At 71.7% G+C, this 12,878-nt stretch overlaps 34 non-coding genes across 34 annotated transcripts; all 34 read left to right on the forward strand.

Moving 5' to 3' along the window:
* Positions 1–48: 48 nt before the first annotated feature.
* Positions 49–167, forward strand: LOC132077935 (5S ribosomal RNA). The gene has a single exon (XR_009419193.1). It is a non-coding gene; the product is annotated as a 5S ribosomal RNA (ribosomal RNA).
* A 259-nt stretch (positions 168–426) lies between these two features.
* On the forward strand, positions 427–545 carry LOC132077936 (5S ribosomal RNA). The gene has a single exon (XR_009419194.1). It is a non-coding gene; the product is annotated as a 5S ribosomal RNA (ribosomal RNA).
* Positions 546–805: 260 nt separating this feature from the next.
* LOC132077938 (5S ribosomal RNA) lies at positions 806–924 on the forward strand. The gene has a single exon (XR_009419196.1). It is a non-coding gene; the product is annotated as a 5S ribosomal RNA (ribosomal RNA).
* A 259-nt stretch (positions 925–1,183) lies between these two features.
* LOC132077939 (5S ribosomal RNA) lies at positions 1,184–1,302 on the forward strand. The gene has a single exon (XR_009419197.1). It is a non-coding gene; the product is annotated as a 5S ribosomal RNA (ribosomal RNA).
* Positions 1,303–1,561: 259 nt separating this feature from the next.
* LOC132077940 (5S ribosomal RNA) lies at positions 1,562–1,680 on the forward strand. The gene has a single exon (XR_009419198.1). It is a non-coding gene; the product is annotated as a 5S ribosomal RNA (ribosomal RNA).
* A 259-nt stretch (positions 1,681–1,939) lies between these two features.
* On the forward strand, positions 1,940–2,058 carry LOC132077941 (5S ribosomal RNA). Its single transcript, XR_009419199.1, has one exon. It is a non-coding gene; the product is annotated as a 5S ribosomal RNA (ribosomal RNA).
* A 259-nt stretch (positions 2,059–2,317) lies between these two features.
* Positions 2,318–2,436, forward strand: LOC132077943 (5S ribosomal RNA). Its single transcript, XR_009419200.1, has one exon. It is a non-coding gene; the product is annotated as a 5S ribosomal RNA (ribosomal RNA).
* Positions 2,437–2,695: 259 nt separating this feature from the next.
* LOC132077944 (5S ribosomal RNA) lies at positions 2,696–2,814 on the forward strand. The gene has a single exon (XR_009419201.1). It is a non-coding gene; the product is annotated as a 5S ribosomal RNA (ribosomal RNA).
* A 260-nt stretch (positions 2,815–3,074) lies between these two features.
* Positions 3,075–3,193, forward strand: LOC132077945 (5S ribosomal RNA). Its single transcript, XR_009419202.1, has one exon. It is a non-coding gene; the product is annotated as a 5S ribosomal RNA (ribosomal RNA).
* Positions 3,194–3,452: 259 nt separating this feature from the next.
* Positions 3,453–3,571, forward strand: LOC132077863 (5S ribosomal RNA). The gene has a single exon (XR_009419125.1). It is a non-coding gene; the product is annotated as a 5S ribosomal RNA (ribosomal RNA).
* Positions 3,572–3,829: 258 nt separating this feature from the next.
* LOC132077946 (5S ribosomal RNA) lies at positions 3,830–3,948 on the forward strand. Its single transcript, XR_009419203.1, has one exon. It is a non-coding gene; the product is annotated as a 5S ribosomal RNA (ribosomal RNA).
* A 258-nt stretch (positions 3,949–4,206) lies between these two features.
* Positions 4,207–4,326, forward strand: LOC132077891 (5S ribosomal RNA). The gene has a single exon (XR_009419152.1). It is a non-coding gene; the product is annotated as a 5S ribosomal RNA (ribosomal RNA).
* Positions 4,327–4,586: 260 nt separating this feature from the next.
* Positions 4,587–4,705, forward strand: LOC132077947 (5S ribosomal RNA). Its single transcript, XR_009419204.1, has one exon. It is a non-coding gene; the product is annotated as a 5S ribosomal RNA (ribosomal RNA).
* Positions 4,706–4,964: 259 nt separating this feature from the next.
* LOC132077948 (5S ribosomal RNA) lies at positions 4,965–5,083 on the forward strand. The gene has a single exon (XR_009419205.1). It is a non-coding gene; the product is annotated as a 5S ribosomal RNA (ribosomal RNA).
* Positions 5,084–5,335: 252 nt separating this feature from the next.
* LOC132077950 (5S ribosomal RNA) lies at positions 5,336–5,454 on the forward strand. The gene has a single exon (XR_009419207.1). It is a non-coding gene; the product is annotated as a 5S ribosomal RNA (ribosomal RNA).
* Positions 5,455–5,713: 259 nt separating this feature from the next.
* Positions 5,714–5,832, forward strand: LOC132077951 (5S ribosomal RNA). The gene has a single exon (XR_009419208.1). It is a non-coding gene; the product is annotated as a 5S ribosomal RNA (ribosomal RNA).
* Positions 5,833–6,092: 260 nt separating this feature from the next.
* LOC132077952 (5S ribosomal RNA) lies at positions 6,093–6,211 on the forward strand. The gene has a single exon (XR_009419209.1). It is a non-coding gene; the product is annotated as a 5S ribosomal RNA (ribosomal RNA).
* Positions 6,212–6,471: 260 nt separating this feature from the next.
* Positions 6,472–6,590, forward strand: LOC132077953 (5S ribosomal RNA). Its single transcript, XR_009419210.1, has one exon. It is a non-coding gene; the product is annotated as a 5S ribosomal RNA (ribosomal RNA).
* A 260-nt stretch (positions 6,591–6,850) lies between these two features.
* Positions 6,851–6,969, forward strand: LOC132077954 (5S ribosomal RNA). The gene has a single exon (XR_009419211.1). It is a non-coding gene; the product is annotated as a 5S ribosomal RNA (ribosomal RNA).
* Positions 6,970–7,228: 259 nt separating this feature from the next.
* Positions 7,229–7,347, forward strand: LOC132077864 (5S ribosomal RNA). The gene has a single exon (XR_009419126.1). It is a non-coding gene; the product is annotated as a 5S ribosomal RNA (ribosomal RNA).
* A 259-nt stretch (positions 7,348–7,606) lies between these two features.
* On the forward strand, positions 7,607–7,725 carry LOC132077865 (5S ribosomal RNA). Its single transcript, XR_009419127.1, has one exon. It is a non-coding gene; the product is annotated as a 5S ribosomal RNA (ribosomal RNA).
* A 259-nt stretch (positions 7,726–7,984) lies between these two features.
* Positions 7,985–8,103, forward strand: LOC132077866 (5S ribosomal RNA). The gene has a single exon (XR_009419128.1). It is a non-coding gene; the product is annotated as a 5S ribosomal RNA (ribosomal RNA).
* A 259-nt stretch (positions 8,104–8,362) lies between these two features.
* Positions 8,363–8,481, forward strand: LOC132077868 (5S ribosomal RNA). The gene has a single exon (XR_009419129.1). It is a non-coding gene; the product is annotated as a 5S ribosomal RNA (ribosomal RNA).
* A 259-nt stretch (positions 8,482–8,740) lies between these two features.
* On the forward strand, positions 8,741–8,859 carry LOC132077869 (5S ribosomal RNA). Its single transcript, XR_009419130.1, has one exon. It is a non-coding gene; the product is annotated as a 5S ribosomal RNA (ribosomal RNA).
* A 260-nt stretch (positions 8,860–9,119) lies between these two features.
* LOC132077871 (5S ribosomal RNA) lies at positions 9,120–9,238 on the forward strand. Its single transcript, XR_009419132.1, has one exon. It is a non-coding gene; the product is annotated as a 5S ribosomal RNA (ribosomal RNA).
* Positions 9,239–9,497: 259 nt separating this feature from the next.
* On the forward strand, positions 9,498–9,616 carry LOC132077872 (5S ribosomal RNA). The gene has a single exon (XR_009419134.1). It is a non-coding gene; the product is annotated as a 5S ribosomal RNA (ribosomal RNA).
* Positions 9,617–9,875: 259 nt separating this feature from the next.
* LOC132077873 (5S ribosomal RNA) lies at positions 9,876–9,994 on the forward strand. Its single transcript, XR_009419135.1, has one exon. It is a non-coding gene; the product is annotated as a 5S ribosomal RNA (ribosomal RNA).
* A 259-nt stretch (positions 9,995–10,253) lies between these two features.
* On the forward strand, positions 10,254–10,372 carry LOC132077874 (5S ribosomal RNA). Its single transcript, XR_009419136.1, has one exon. It is a non-coding gene; the product is annotated as a 5S ribosomal RNA (ribosomal RNA).
* A 259-nt stretch (positions 10,373–10,631) lies between these two features.
* On the forward strand, positions 10,632–10,750 carry LOC132077875 (5S ribosomal RNA). Its single transcript, XR_009419137.1, has one exon. It is a non-coding gene; the product is annotated as a 5S ribosomal RNA (ribosomal RNA).
* Positions 10,751–11,009: 259 nt separating this feature from the next.
* LOC132077876 (5S ribosomal RNA) lies at positions 11,010–11,128 on the forward strand. The gene has a single exon (XR_009419138.1). It is a non-coding gene; the product is annotated as a 5S ribosomal RNA (ribosomal RNA).
* A 260-nt stretch (positions 11,129–11,388) lies between these two features.
* On the forward strand, positions 11,389–11,507 carry LOC132077877 (5S ribosomal RNA). The gene has a single exon (XR_009419139.1). It is a non-coding gene; the product is annotated as a 5S ribosomal RNA (ribosomal RNA).
* A 259-nt stretch (positions 11,508–11,766) lies between these two features.
* On the forward strand, positions 11,767–11,885 carry LOC132077878 (5S ribosomal RNA). Its single transcript, XR_009419140.1, has one exon. It is a non-coding gene; the product is annotated as a 5S ribosomal RNA (ribosomal RNA).
* Positions 11,886–12,144: 259 nt separating this feature from the next.
* On the forward strand, positions 12,145–12,263 carry LOC132077879 (5S ribosomal RNA). The gene has a single exon (XR_009419141.1). It is a non-coding gene; the product is annotated as a 5S ribosomal RNA (ribosomal RNA).
* Positions 12,264–12,523: 260 nt separating this feature from the next.
* LOC132077880 (5S ribosomal RNA) lies at positions 12,524–12,642 on the forward strand. The gene has a single exon (XR_009419142.1). It is a non-coding gene; the product is annotated as a 5S ribosomal RNA (ribosomal RNA).
* Positions 12,643–12,878: the final 236 nt, after the last annotated feature.

Below are 12,878 nucleotides of genomic sequence, written 5' to 3' on the forward strand. Positions count from 1 at the left end.
GGAGGCCGTTGCCGGGTGCTCGAGGGCGCTGCGGAGGGGCCGGTGGGTGCCTACGGCCATACCACCCTGAGAACGCCCGATCTCGTCTGATCTCGGAAGCTAAGCAGGGTCGGGCCCGGTTAGTACTTGGATGGGAGACCGCCTGGGAATACCGGGTGCTGTAGGCATCTCTTTTGGTGCCTTTTGTGCCCCGGCGGTCGCCCGTTTGGCCGGGGCAGCCGAGGCCAGGGCCCGCAGGGAGGGGGCCGGTGTGCTTTAGGGGCGCGGCTTGTGCCCTTGGGGGCGAGTGGTGGCCCGGGCCGGGTCACCGGGGGCCGGCGTGGGCCTGTGTGGCGGTGAGGTGGCGGTGGTTGCCCGGTGCGGTGTCGGCGCGTGCCGGGAGGCCGTTGCCGGGTGCTCGAGGGCGCTGCGGAGGGGCCGGTGGGTGCCTACGGCCATACCACCCTGAGAACGCCCGATCTCGTCTGATCTCGGAAGCTAAGCAGGGTCGGGCCCGGTTAGTACTTGGATGGGAGACCGCCTGGGAATACCGGGTGCTGTAGGCATCTCTTTTGGTGCCTTTTGTGCCCCGGGCGGTCGCCCGTTTGGCCGGGGCAGCCGAGGCCAGGGCCCGCAGGGAGGGGGCCGGTGTGCTTTAGGGGCGCGGCTTGTGCCCTTGGGGGCCAGTGGTGGCCCGGGCCGGGTCACCGGGGGCCGGCGTGGGCCTGTGTGGCGGTGAGGTGGCGGTGGTTGCCCGGTGCGGTGTCGGCGCGTGCCGGGAGGCCGTTGCCGGGTGCTCGAGGGCGCTGCGGAGGGGCCGGTGGGTGCCTACGGCCATACCACCCTGAGAACGCCCGATCTCGTCTGATCTCGGAAGCTAAGCAGGGTCGGGCCCGGTTAGTACTTGGATGGGAGACCGCCTGGGAATACCGGGTGCTGTAGGCATCTCTTTTGGTGCCTTTTGTGCCCCGGCGGTCGCCCGTTTGGCCGGGGCAGCCGAGGCCAGGGCCCGCAGGGAGGGGGCCGGTGTGCTTTAGGGGCGCGGCTTGTGCCCTTGGGGGCCAGTGGTGGCCCGGGCCGGGTCACCGGGGGCCGGCGTGGGCCTGTGTGGCGGTGAGGTGGCGGTGGTTGCCCGGTGCGGTGTCGGCGCGTGCCGGGAGGCCGTTGCCGGGTGCTCGAGGGCGCTGCGGAGGGGCCGGTGGGTGCCTACGGCCATACCACCCTGAGAACGCCCGATCTCGTCTGATCTCGGAAGCTAAGCAGGGTCGGGCCCGGTTAGTACTTGGATGGGAGACCGCCTGGGAATACCGGGTGCTGTAGGCATCTCTTTTGGTGCCTTTTGTGCCCCGGCGGTCGCCCGTTTGGCCGGGGCAGCCGAGGCCAGGGCCCGCAGGGAGGGGGCCGGTGTGCTTTAGGGGCGCGGCTTGTGCCCTTGGGGGCGAGTGGTGGCCCGGGCCGGGTCACCGGGGGCCGGCGTGGGCCTGTGTGGCGGTGAGGTGGCGGTGGTTGCCCGGTGCGGTGTCGGCGCGTGCCGGGAGGCCGTTGCCGGGTGCTCGAGGGCGCTGCGGAGGGGCCGGTGGGTGCCTACGGCCATACCACCCTGAGAACGCCCGATCTCGTCTGATCTCGGAAGCTAAGCAGGGTCGGGCCCGGTTAGTACTTGGATGGGAGACCGCCTGGGAATACCGGGTGCTGTAGGCATCTCTTTTGGTGCCTTTTGTGCCCCGGCGGTCGCCCGTTTGGCCGGGGCAGCCGAGGCCAGGGCCCGCAGGGAGGGGGCCGGTGTGCTTTAGGGGCGCGGCTTGTGCCCTTGGGGGCCAGTGGTGGCCCGGGCCGGGTCACCGGGGGCCGGCGTGGGCCTGTGTGGCGGTGAGGTGGCGGTGGTTGCCCGGTGCGGTGTCGGCGCGTGCCGGGAGGCCGTTGCCGGGTGCTCGAGGGCGCTGCGGAGGGGCCGGTGGGTGCCTACGGCCATACCACCCTGAGAACGCCCGATCTCGTCTGATCTCGGAAGCTAAGCAGGGTCGGGCCCGGTTAGTACTTGGATGGGAGACCGCCTGGGAATACCGGGTGCTGTAGGCATCTCTTTTGGTGCCTTTTGTGCCCCGGCGGTCGCCCGTTTGGCCGGGGCAGCCGAGGCCAGGGCCCGCAGGGAGGGGGCCGGTGTGCTTTAGGGGCGCGGCTTGTGCCCTTGGGGGCGAGTGGTGGCCCGGGCCGGGTCACCGGGGGCCGGCGTGGGCCTGTGTGGCGGTGAGGTGGCGGTGGTTGCCCGGTGCGGTGTCGGCGCGTGCCGGGAGGCCGTTGCCGGGTGCTCGAGGGCGCTGCGGAGGGGCCGGTGGGTGCCTACGGCCATACCACCCTGAGAACGCCCGATCTCGTCTGATCTCGGAAGCTAAGCAGGGTCGGGCCCGGTTAGTACTTGGATGGGAGACCGCCTGGGAATACCGGGTGCTGTAGGCATCTCTTTTGGTGCCTTTTGTGCCCCGGCGGTCGCCCGTTTGGCCGGGGCAGCCGAGGCCAGGGCCCGCAGGGAGGGGGCCGGTGTGCTTTAGGGGCGCGGCTTGTGCCCTTGGGGGCCAGTGGTGGCCCGGGCCGGGTCACCGGGGGCCGGCGTGGGCCTGTGTGGCGGTGAGGTGGCGGTGGTTGCCCGGTGCGGTGTCGGCGCGTGCCGGGAGGCCGTTGCCGGGTGCTCGAGGGCGCTGCGGAGGGGCCGGTGGGTGCCTACGGCCATACCACCCTGAGAACGCCCGATCTCGTCTGATCTCGGAAGCTAAGCAGGGTCGGGCCCGGTTAGTACTTGGATGGGAGACCGCCTGGGAATACCGGGTGCTGTAGGCATCTCTTTTGGTGCCTTTTGTGCCCCGGGCGGTCGCCCGTTTGGCCGGGGCAGCCGAGGCCAGGGCCCGCAGGGAGGGGGCCGGTGTGCTTTAGGGGCGCGGCTTGTGCCCTTGGGGGCCAGTGGTGGCCCGGGCCGGGTCACCGGGGGCCGGCGTGGGCCTGTGTGGCGGTGAGGTGGCGGTGGTTGCCCGGTGCGGTGTCGGCGCGTGCCGGGAGGCCGTTGCCGGGTGCTCGAGGGCGCTGCGGAGGGGCCGGTGGGTGCCTACGGCCATACCACCCTGAGAACGCCCGATCTCGTCTGATCTCGGAAGCTAAGCAGGGTCGGGCCCGGTTAGTACTTGGATGGGAGACCGCCTGGGAATACCGGGTGCTGTAGGCATCTCTTTTGGTGCCTTTTGTGCCCCGGCGGTCGCCCGTTTGGCCGGGGCAGCCGAGGCCAGGGCCCGCAGGGAGGGGGCCGGTGTGCTTTAGGGGCGCGGCTTGTGCCCTTGGGGGCCAGTGGTGGCCCGGGCCGGGTCACCGGGGGCCGGCGTGGGCCTGTGTGGCGGTGAGGTGGCGGTGGTTGCCCGGTGCGGTGTCGGCGCGTGCCGGGAGGCCGTTGCCGGGTGCTCGAGGGCGCTGCGGAGGGGCCGGTGGGTGCCTACGGCCATACCACCCTGAGAACGCCCGATCTCGTCTGATCTCGGAAGCTAAGCAGGGTCGGGCCCGGTTAGTACTTGGATGGGAGACCGCCTGGGAATACCGGGTGCTGTAGGCCATCTCTTTTGGTGCCTTTTGTGCCCCGGCGGTCGCCCGTTTGGCCGGGGCAGCCGAGGCCAGGGCCCGCAGGGAGGGGGCCGGTGTGCTTTAGGGCGCGGCTTGTGCCCTTGGGGGCCAGTGGTGGCCCGGGCCGGGTCACCGGGGGCCGGCGTGGGCCTGTGTGGCGGTGAGGTGGCGGTGGTTGCCCGGTGCGGTGTCGGCGCGTGCCGGGAGGCCGTTGCCGGGTGCTGGAGGCGCTGCGGAGGGGCCGGTGGGTGCCTACGGCCATACCACCCTGAGAACGCCCGATCTCGTCTGATCTCGGAAGCTAAGCAGGGTCGGGCCCGGTTAGTACTTGGATGGGAGACCGCCTGGGAATACCGGGTGCTGTAGGCATCTCTTTTGGTGCCTTTTGTGCCCCGGCGGTCGCCCGTTTGGCCGGGGCAGCCGAGGCCAGGGCCCGCAGGGAGGGGGGCGGTGTGCTTTAGGGGCGCGGCTTGTGCCCTTGGGGGCCAGTGGTGGCCCGGGCCGGGTCACCGGGGGCCGGCGTGGGCCTGTGTGGCGGTGAGGTGGCGGTGGTTGCCCGGTGCGTGTCGGCGCGTGCCGGGAGGCCGTTGCCGGGTGCTCGAGGGCGCTGCGGAGGGGCCGGTGGGTGCCTACGGCCATACCACCCTGAGAACGCCCGATCTCGTCTGATCTCGGAAGCTAAGCAGGGTCGGGGCCCGGTTAGTACTTGGATGGGAGACCGCCTGGGAATACCGGGTGCTGTAGGCATCTCTTTTGGTGCCTTTTGTGCCCCGGCGGTCGCCCGTTTGGCCGGGGCAGCCGAGGCCAGGGCCCGCAGGGAGGGGGGCCGGTGTGCTTTAGGGGCGCGGCTTGTGCCCTTGGGGGCCAGTGGTGGCCCGGGCCGGGTCACCGGGGGCCGGCGTGGGCCTGTGTGGCGGTGAGGTGGCGGTGGTTGCCCGGTGCGGTGTCGGCGCGTGCCGGGAGGCCGTTGCCGGGTGCTCGAGGGCGCTGCGGAGGGGCCGGTGGGTGCCTACGGCCATACCACCCTGAGAACGCCCGATCTCGTCTGATCTCGGAAGCTAAGCAGGGTCGGGCCCGGTTAGTACTTGGATGGGAGACCGCCTGGGAATACCGGGTGCTGTAGGCATCTCTTTTGGTGCCTTTTGTGCCCCGGCGGTCGCCCGTTTGGCCGGGGCAGCCGAGGCCAGGGCCCGCAGGGAGGGGGCCGGTGTGCTTTAGGGGCGCGGCTTGTGCCCTTGGGGGCCAGTGGTGGCCCGGGCCGGGTCACCGGGGGCCGGCGTGGGCCTGTGTGGCGGTGAGGTGGCGGTGGTTGCCCGGTGCGGTGTCGGCGCGTGCCGGGAGGCCGTTGCCGGGTGCTCGAGGGCGCTGCGGAGGGGCCGGTGGGTGCCTACGGCCATACCACCCTGAGAACGCCCGATCTCGTCTGATCTCGGAAGCTAAGCAGGGTCGGGCCCGGTTAGTACTTGGATGGGAGACCGCCTGGGAATACCGGGTGCTGTAGGCATCTCTTTTGGTGCCTTTTGTGCCCCGGCGGTCGCCCGTTTGGCCGGGGCAGCCGAGGCCAGGGCCCGCAGGGAGGGGGCCGGTGTGCTTTAGGGGCGCGGCTTGTGCCCTTGGGGGCCAGTGGTGGCCCGGGCCGGGTCACCGGGGGCCGGCGTGGGCCTGTGTGGCGGTGAGTGGTTGCCCGGTGCGGTGTCGGCGCGTGCCGGGAGGCCGTTGCCGGGTGCTCGAGGGCGCTGCGGAGGGGCCGGTGGGTGCCTACGGCCATACCACCCTGAGAACGCCCGATCTCGTCTGATCTCGGAAGCTAAGCAGGGTCGGGCCCGGTTAGTACTTGGATGGGAGACCGCCTGGGAATACCGGGTGCTGTAGGCATCTCTTTTGGTGCCTTTTGTGCCCCGGCGGTCGCCCGTTTGGCCGGGGCAGCCGAGGCCAGGGCCCGCAGGGAGGGGGCCGGTGTGCTTTAGGGGCGCGGCTTGTGCCCTTGGGGGCCAGTGGTGGCCCGGGCCGGGTCACCGGGGGCCGGCGTGGGCCTGTGTGGCGGTGAGGTGGCGGTGGTTGCCCGGTGCGGTGTCGGCGCGTGCCGGGAGGCCGTTGCCGGGTGCTCGAGGGCGCTGCGGAGGGGCCGGTGGGTGCCTACGGCCATACCACCCTGAGAACGCCCGATCTCGTCTGATCTCGGAAGCTAAGCAGGGTCGGGCCCGGTTAGTACTTGGATGGGAGACCGCCTGGGAATACCGGGTGCTGTAGGCATCTCTTTTGGTGCCTTTTGTGCCCCGGGCGGTCGCCCGTTTGGCCGGGGCAGCCGAGGCCAGGGCCCGCAGGGAGGGGGCCGGTGTGCTTTAGGGGCGCGGCTTGTGCCCTTGGGGGCCAGTGGTGGCCCGGGCCGGGTCACCGGGGGCCGGCGTGGGCCTGTGTGGCGGTGAGGTGGCGGTGGTTGCCCGGTGCGGTGTCGGCGCGTGCCGGGAGGCCGTTGCCGGGTGCTCGAGGGCGCTGCGGAGGGGCCGGTGGGTGCCTACGGCCATACCACCCTGAGAACGCCCGATCTCGTCTGATCTCGGAAGCTAAGCAGGGTCGGGCCCGGTTAGTACTTGGATGGGAGACCGCCTGGGAATACCGGGTGCTGTAGGCATCTCTTTTGGTGCCTTTTGTGCCCCGGCGGTCGCCCGTTTGGCCGGGGCAGCCGAGGCCAGGGCCCGCAGGGAGGGGGCCGGTGTGCTTTAGGGGCGCGGCTTGTGCCCTTGGGGGCCGAGTGGTGGCCCGGGCCGGGTCACCGGGGGCCGGCGTGGGCCTGTGTGGCGGTGAGGTGGCGGTGGTTGCCCGGTGCGGTGTCGGCGCGTGCCGGGAGGCCGTTGCCGGGTGCTCGAGGGCGCTGCGGAGGGGCCGGTGGGTGCCTACGGCCATACCACCCTGAGAACGCCCGATCTCGTCTGATCTCGGAAGCTAAGCAGGGTCGGGCCCGGTTAGTACTTGGATGGGAGACCGCCTGGGAATACCGGGTGCTGTAGGCATCTCTTTTGGTGCCTTTTGTGCCCCGGGCGGTCGCCCGTTTGGCCGGGGCAGCCGAGGCCAGGGCCCGCAGGGAGGGGGCCGGTGTGCTTTAGGGGCGCGGCTTGTGCCCTTGGGGGCGAGTGGTGGCCCGGGCCGGGTCACCGGGGGCCGGCGTGGGCCTGTGTGGCGGTGAGGTGGCGGTGGTTGCCCGGTGCGGTGTCGGCGCGTGCCGGGAGGCCGTTGCCGGGTGCTCGAGGGCGCTGCGGAGGGGCCGGTGGGTGCCTACGGCCATACCACCCTGAGAACGCCCGATCTCGTCTGATCTCGGAAGCTAAGCAGGGTCGGGCCCGGTTAGTACTTGGATGGGAGACCGCCTGGGAATACCGGGTGCTGTAGGCATCTCTTTTGGTGCCTTTTGTGCCCCGGCGGTCGCCCGTTTGGCCGGGGCAGCCGAGGCCAGGGCCCGCAGGGAGGGGGCCGGTGTGCTTTAGGGGCGCGGCTTGTGCCCTTGGGGGCCAGTGGTGGCCCGGGCCGGGTCACCGGGGGCCGGCGTGGGCCTGTGTGGCGGTGAGGTGGCGGTGGTTGCCCGGTGCGGTGTCGGCGCGTGCCGGGAGGCCGTTGCCGGGTGCTCGAGGGCGCTGCGGAGGGGCCGGTGGGTGCCTACGGCCATACCACCCTGAGAACGCCCGATCTCGTCTGATCTCGGAAGCTAAGCAGGGTCGGGCCCGGTTAGTACTTGGATGGGAGACCGCCTGGGAATACCGGGTGCTGTAGGCATCTCTTTTGGTGCCTTTTGTGCCCCGGCGGTCGCCCGTTTGGCCGGGGCAGCCGAGGCCAGGGCCCGCAGGGAGGGGGCCGGTGTGCTTTAGGGGCGCGGCTTGTGCCCTTGGGGGCGAGTGGTGGCCCGGGCCGGGTCACCGGGGGCCGGCGTGGGCCTGTGTGGCGGTGAGGTGGCGGTGGTTGCCCGGTGCGGTGTCGGCGCGTGCCGGGAGGCCGTTGCCGGGTGCTCGAGGGCGCTGCGGAGGGGCCGGTGGGTGCCTACGGCCATACCACCCTGAGAACGCCCGATCTCGTCTGATCTCGGAAGCTAAGCAGGGTCGGGCCCGGTTAGTACTTGGATGGGAGACCGCCTGGGAATACCGGGTGCTGTAGGCATCTCTTTTGGTGCCTTTTGTGCCCCGGCGGTCGCCCGTTTGGCCGGGGCAGCCGAGGCCAGGGCCCGCAGGGAGGGGGCCGGTGTGCTTTAGGGGCGCGGCTTGTGCCCTTGGGGGCCAGTGGTGGCCCGGGCCGGGTCACCGGGGGCCGGCGTGGGCCTGTGTGGCGGTGAGGTGGCGGTGGTTGCCCGGTGCGGTGTCGGCGCGTGCCGGGAGGCCGTTGCCGGGTGCTCGAGGGCGCTGCGGAGGGGCCGGTGGGTGCCTACGGCCATACCACCCTGAGAACGCCCGATCTCGTCTGATCTCGGAAGCTAAGCAGGGTCGGGCCCGGTTAGTACTTGGATGGGAGACCGCCTGGGAATACCGGGTGCTGTAGGCATCTCTTTTGGTGCCTTTTGTGCCCCGGCGGTCGCCCGTTTGGCCGGGGCAGCCGAGGCCAGGGCCCGCAGGGAGGGGGCCGGTGTGCTTTAGGGGCGCGGCTTGTGCCCTTGGGGGCGAGTGGTGGCCCGGGCCGGGTCACCGGGGGCCGGCGTGGGCCTGTGTGGCGGTGAGGTGGCGGTGGTTGCCCGGTGCGGTGTCGGCGCGTGCCGGGAGGCCGTTGCCGGGTGCTCGAGGGCGCTGCGGAGGGGCCGGTGGGTGCCTACGGCCATACCACCCTGAGAACGCCCGATCTCGTCTGATCTCGGAAGCTAAGCAGGGTCGGGCCCGGTTAGTACTTGGATGGGAGACCGCCTGGGAATACCGGGTGCTGTAGGCATCTCTTTTGGTGCCTTTTGTGCCCCGGCGGTCGCCCGTTTGGCCGGGGCAGCCGAGGCCAGGGCCCGCAGGGAGGGGGCCGGTGTGCTTTAGGGGCGCGGCTTGTGCCCTTGGGGGCCAGTGGTGGCCCGGGCCGGGTCACCGGGGGCCGGCGTGGGCCTGTGTGGCGGTGAGGTGGCGGTGGTTGCCCGGTGCGGTGTCGGCGCGTGCCGGGAGGCCGTTGCCGGGTGCTCGAGGGCGCTGCGGAGGGGCCGGTGGGTGCCTACGGCCATACCACCCTGAGAACGCCCGATCTCGTCTGATCTCGGAAGCTAAGCAGGGTCGGGCCCGGTTAGTACTTGGATGGGAGACCGCCTGGGAATACCGGGTGCTGTAGGCATCTCTTTTGGTGCCTTTTGTGCCCCGGGCGGTCGCCCGTTTGGCCGGGGCAGCCGAGGCCAGGGCCCGCAGGGAGGGGGCCGGTGTGCTTTAGGGGCGCGGCTTGTGCCCTTGGGGGCCAGTGGTGGCCCGGGCCGGGTCACCGGGGGCCGGCGTGGGCCTGTGTGGCGGTGAGGTGGCGGTGGTTGCCCGGTGCGGTGTCGGCGCGTGCCGGGAGGCCGTTGCCGGGTGCTCGAGGGCGCTGCGGAGGGGCCGGTGGGTGCCTACGGCCATACCACCCTGAGAACGCCCGATCTCGTCTGATCTCGGAAGCTAAGCAGGGTCGGGCCCGGTTAGTACTTGGATGGGAGACCGCCTGGGAATACCGGGTGCTGTAGGCATCTCTTTTGGTGCCTTTTGTGCCCCGGCGGTCGCCCGTTTGGCCGGGGCAGCCGAGGCCAGGGCCCGCAGGGAGGGGGCCGGTGTGCTTTAGGGGCGCGGCTTGTGCCCTTGGGGGCCAGTGGTGGCCCGGGCCGGGTCACCGGGGGCCGGCGTGGGCCTGTGTGGCGGTGAGGTGGCGGTGGTTGCCCGGTGCGGTGTCGGCGCGTGCCGGGAGGCCGTTGCCGGGTGCTCGAGGGCGCTGCGGAGGGGCCGGTGGGTGCCTACGGCCATACCACCCTGAGAACGCCCGATCTCGTCTGATCTCGGAAGCTAAGCAGGGTCGGGCCCGGTTAGTACTTGGATGGGAGACCGCCTGGGAATACCGGGTGCTGTAGGCATCTCTTTTGGTGCCTTTTGTGCCCCGGCGGTCGCCCGTTTGGCCGGGGCAGCCGAGGCCAGGGCCCGCAGGGAGGGGGCCGGTGTGCTTTAGGGGCGCGGCTTGTGCCCTTGGGGGCCAGTGGTGGCCCGGGCCGGGTCACCGGGGGCCGGCGTGGGCCTGTGTGGCGGTGAGGTGGCGGTGGTTGCCCGGTGCGGTGTCGGCGCGTGCCGGGAGGCCGTTGCCGGGTGCTGGAGGGCGCTGCGGAGGGGCCGGTGGGTGCCTACGGCCATACCACCCTGAGAACGCCCGATCTCGTCTGATCTCGGAAGCTAAGCAGGGTCGGGCCCGGTTAGTACTTGGATGGGAGACCGCCTGGGAATACCGGGTGCTGTAGGCATCTCTTTTGGTGCCTTTTGTGCCCCGGCGGTCGCCCGTTTGGCCGGGGCAGCCGAGGCCAGGGCCCGCAGGGAGGGGGCCGGTGTGCTTTAGGGGCGCGGCTTGTGCCCTTGGGGGCCAGTGGTGGCCCGGGCCGGGTCACCGGGGGCCGGCGTGGGCCTGTGTGGCGGTGAGGTGGCGGTGGTTGCCCGGTGCGGTGTCGGCGCGTGCCGGGAGGCCGTTGCCGGGTGCTCGAGGGCGCTGCGGAGGGGCCGGTGGGTGCCTACGGCCATACCACCCTGAGAACGCCCGATCTCGTCTGATCTCGGAAGCTAAGCAGGGTCGGGCCCGGTTAGTACTTGGATGGGAGACCGCCTGGGAATACCGGGTGCTGTAGGCATCTCTTTTGGTGCCTTTTGTGCCCCGGCGGTCGCCCGTTTGGCCGGGGCAGCCGAGGCCAGGGCCCGCAGGGAGGGGGCCGGTGTGCTTTAGGGGCGCGGCTTGTGCCCTTGGGGGCGAGTGGTGGCCCGGGCCGGGTCACCGGGGGCCGGCGTGGGCCTGTGTGGCGGTGAGGTGGCGGTGGTTGCCCGGTGCGGTGTCGGCGCGTGCCGGGAGGCCGTTGCCGGGTGCTCGAGGGCGCTGCGGAGGGGCCGGTGGGTGCCTACGGCCATACCACCCTGAGAACGCCCGATCTCGTCTGATCTCGGAAGCTAAGCAGGGTCGGGCCCGGTTAGTACTTGGATGGGAGACCGCCTGGGAATACCGGGTGCTGTAGGCATCTCTTTTGGTGCCTTTTGTGCCCCGGCGGTCGCCCGTTTGGCCGGGGCAGCCGAGGCCAGGGCCCGCAGGGAGGGGGCCGGTGTGCTTTAGGGGCGCGGCTTGTGCCCTTGGGGGCCAGTGGTGGCCCGGGCCGGGTCACCGGGGGCCGGCGTGGGCCTGTGTGGCGGTGAGGTGGCGGTGGTTGCCCGGTGCGGTGTCGGCGCGTGCCGGGAGGCCGTTGCCGGGTGCTCGAGGGCGCTGCGGAGGGGCCGGTGGGTGCCTACGGCCATACCACCCTGAGAACGCCCGATCTCGTCTGATCTCGGAAGCTAAGCAGGGTCGGGCCCGGTTAGTACTTGGATGGGAGACCGCCTGGGAATACCGGGTGCTGTAGGCATCTCTTTTGGTGCCTTTTGTGCCCCGGGCGGTCGCCCGTTTGGCCGGGGCAGCCGAGGCCAGGGCCCGCAGGGAGGGGGCCGGTGTGCTTTAGGGGCGCGGCTTGTGCCCTTGGGGGCCAGTGGTGGCCCGGGCCGGGTCACCGGGGGCCGGCGTGGGCCTGTGTGGCGGTGAGGTGGCGGTGGTTGCCCGGTGCGGTGTCGGCGCGTGCCGGGAGGCCGTTGCCGGGTGCTCGAGGGCGCTGCGGAGGGGCCGGTGGGTGCCTACGGCCATACCACCCTGAGAACGCCCGATCTCGTCTGATCTCGGAAGCTAAGCAGGGTCGGGCCCGGTTAGTACTTGGATGGGAGACCGCCTGGGAATACCGGGTGCTGTAGGCATCTCTTTTGGTGCCTTTTGTGCCCCGGCGGTCGCCCGTTTGGCCGGGGCAGCCGAGGCCAGGGCCCGCAGGGAGGGGGCCGGTGTGCTTTAGGGGCGCGGCTTGTGCCCTTGGGGGCCAGTGGTGGCCCGGGCCGGGTCACCGGGGGCCGGCGTGGGCCTGTGTGGCGGTGAGGTGGCGGTGGTTGCCCGGTGCGGTGTCGGCGCGTGCCGGGAGGCCGTTGCCGGGTGCTCGAGGGCGCTGCGGAGGGGCCGGTGGGTGCCTACGGCCATACCACCCTGAGAACGCCCGATCTCGTCTGATCTCGGAAGCTAAGCAGGGTCGGGCCCGGTTAGTACTTGGATGGGAGACCGCCTGGGAATACCGGGTGCTGTAGGCATCTCTTTTGGTGCCTTTTGTGCCCCGGCGGTCGCCCGTTTGGCCGGGGCAGCCGAGGCCAGGGCCCGCAGGGAGGGGGCCGGTGTGCTTTAGGGGCGCGGCTTGTGCCCTTGGGGGCCAGTGGTGGCCCGGGCCGGGTCACCGGGGGCCGGCGTGGGCCTGTGTGGCGGTGAGGTGGCGGTGGTTGCCCGGTGCGGTGTCGGCGCGTGCCGGGAGGCCGTTGCCGGGTGCTCGAGGGCGCTGCGGAGGGGCCGGTGGGTGCCTACGGCCATACCACCCTGAGAACGCCCGATCTCGTCTGATCTCGGAAGCTAAGCAGGGTCGGGCCCGGTTAGTACTTGGATGGGAGACCGCCTGGGAATACCGGGTGCTGTAGGCATCTCTTTTGGTGCCTTTTGTGCCCCGGGCGGTCGCCCGTTTGGCCGGGGCAGCCGAGGCCAGGGCCCGCAGGGAGGGGGCCGGTGTGCTTTAGGGGCGCGGCTTGTGCCCTTGGGGGCCAGTGGTGGCCCGGGCCGGGTCACCGGGGGCCGGCGTGGGCCTGTGTGGCGGTGAGGTGGCGGTGGTTGCCCGGTGCGGTGTCGGCGCGTGCCGGGAGGCCGTTGCCGGGTGCTCGAGGGCGCTGCGGAGGGGCCGGTGGGTGCCTACGGCCATACCACCCTGAGAACGCCCGATCTCGTCTGATCTCGGAAGCTAAGCAGGGTCGGGCCCGGTTAGTACTTGGATGGGAGACCGCCTGGGAATACCGGGTGCTGTAGGCATCTCTTTTGGTGCCTTTTGTGCCCCGGCGGTCGCCCGTTTGGCCGGGGCAGCCGAGGCCAGGGCCCGCAGGGAGGGGGCCGGTGTGCTTTAGGGGCGCGGCTTGTGCCCTTGGGGGCCAGTGGTGGCCCGGGCCGGGTCACCGGGGGCCGGCGTGGGCCTGTGTGGCGGTGAGGTGGCGGTGGTTGCCCGGTGCGGTGTCGGCGCGTGCCGGGAGGCCGTTGCCGGGTGCTCGAGG

Source organism: Ammospiza nelsoni, chromosome 10 (assembly GCF_027579445.1).
Source record: "Ammospiza nelsoni isolate bAmmNel1 chromosome 10, bAmmNel1.pri, whole genome shotgun sequence".
Classification (NCBI taxonomy): domain Eukaryota; kingdom Metazoa; phylum Chordata; class Aves; order Passeriformes; family Passerellidae; genus Ammospiza; species Ammospiza nelsoni.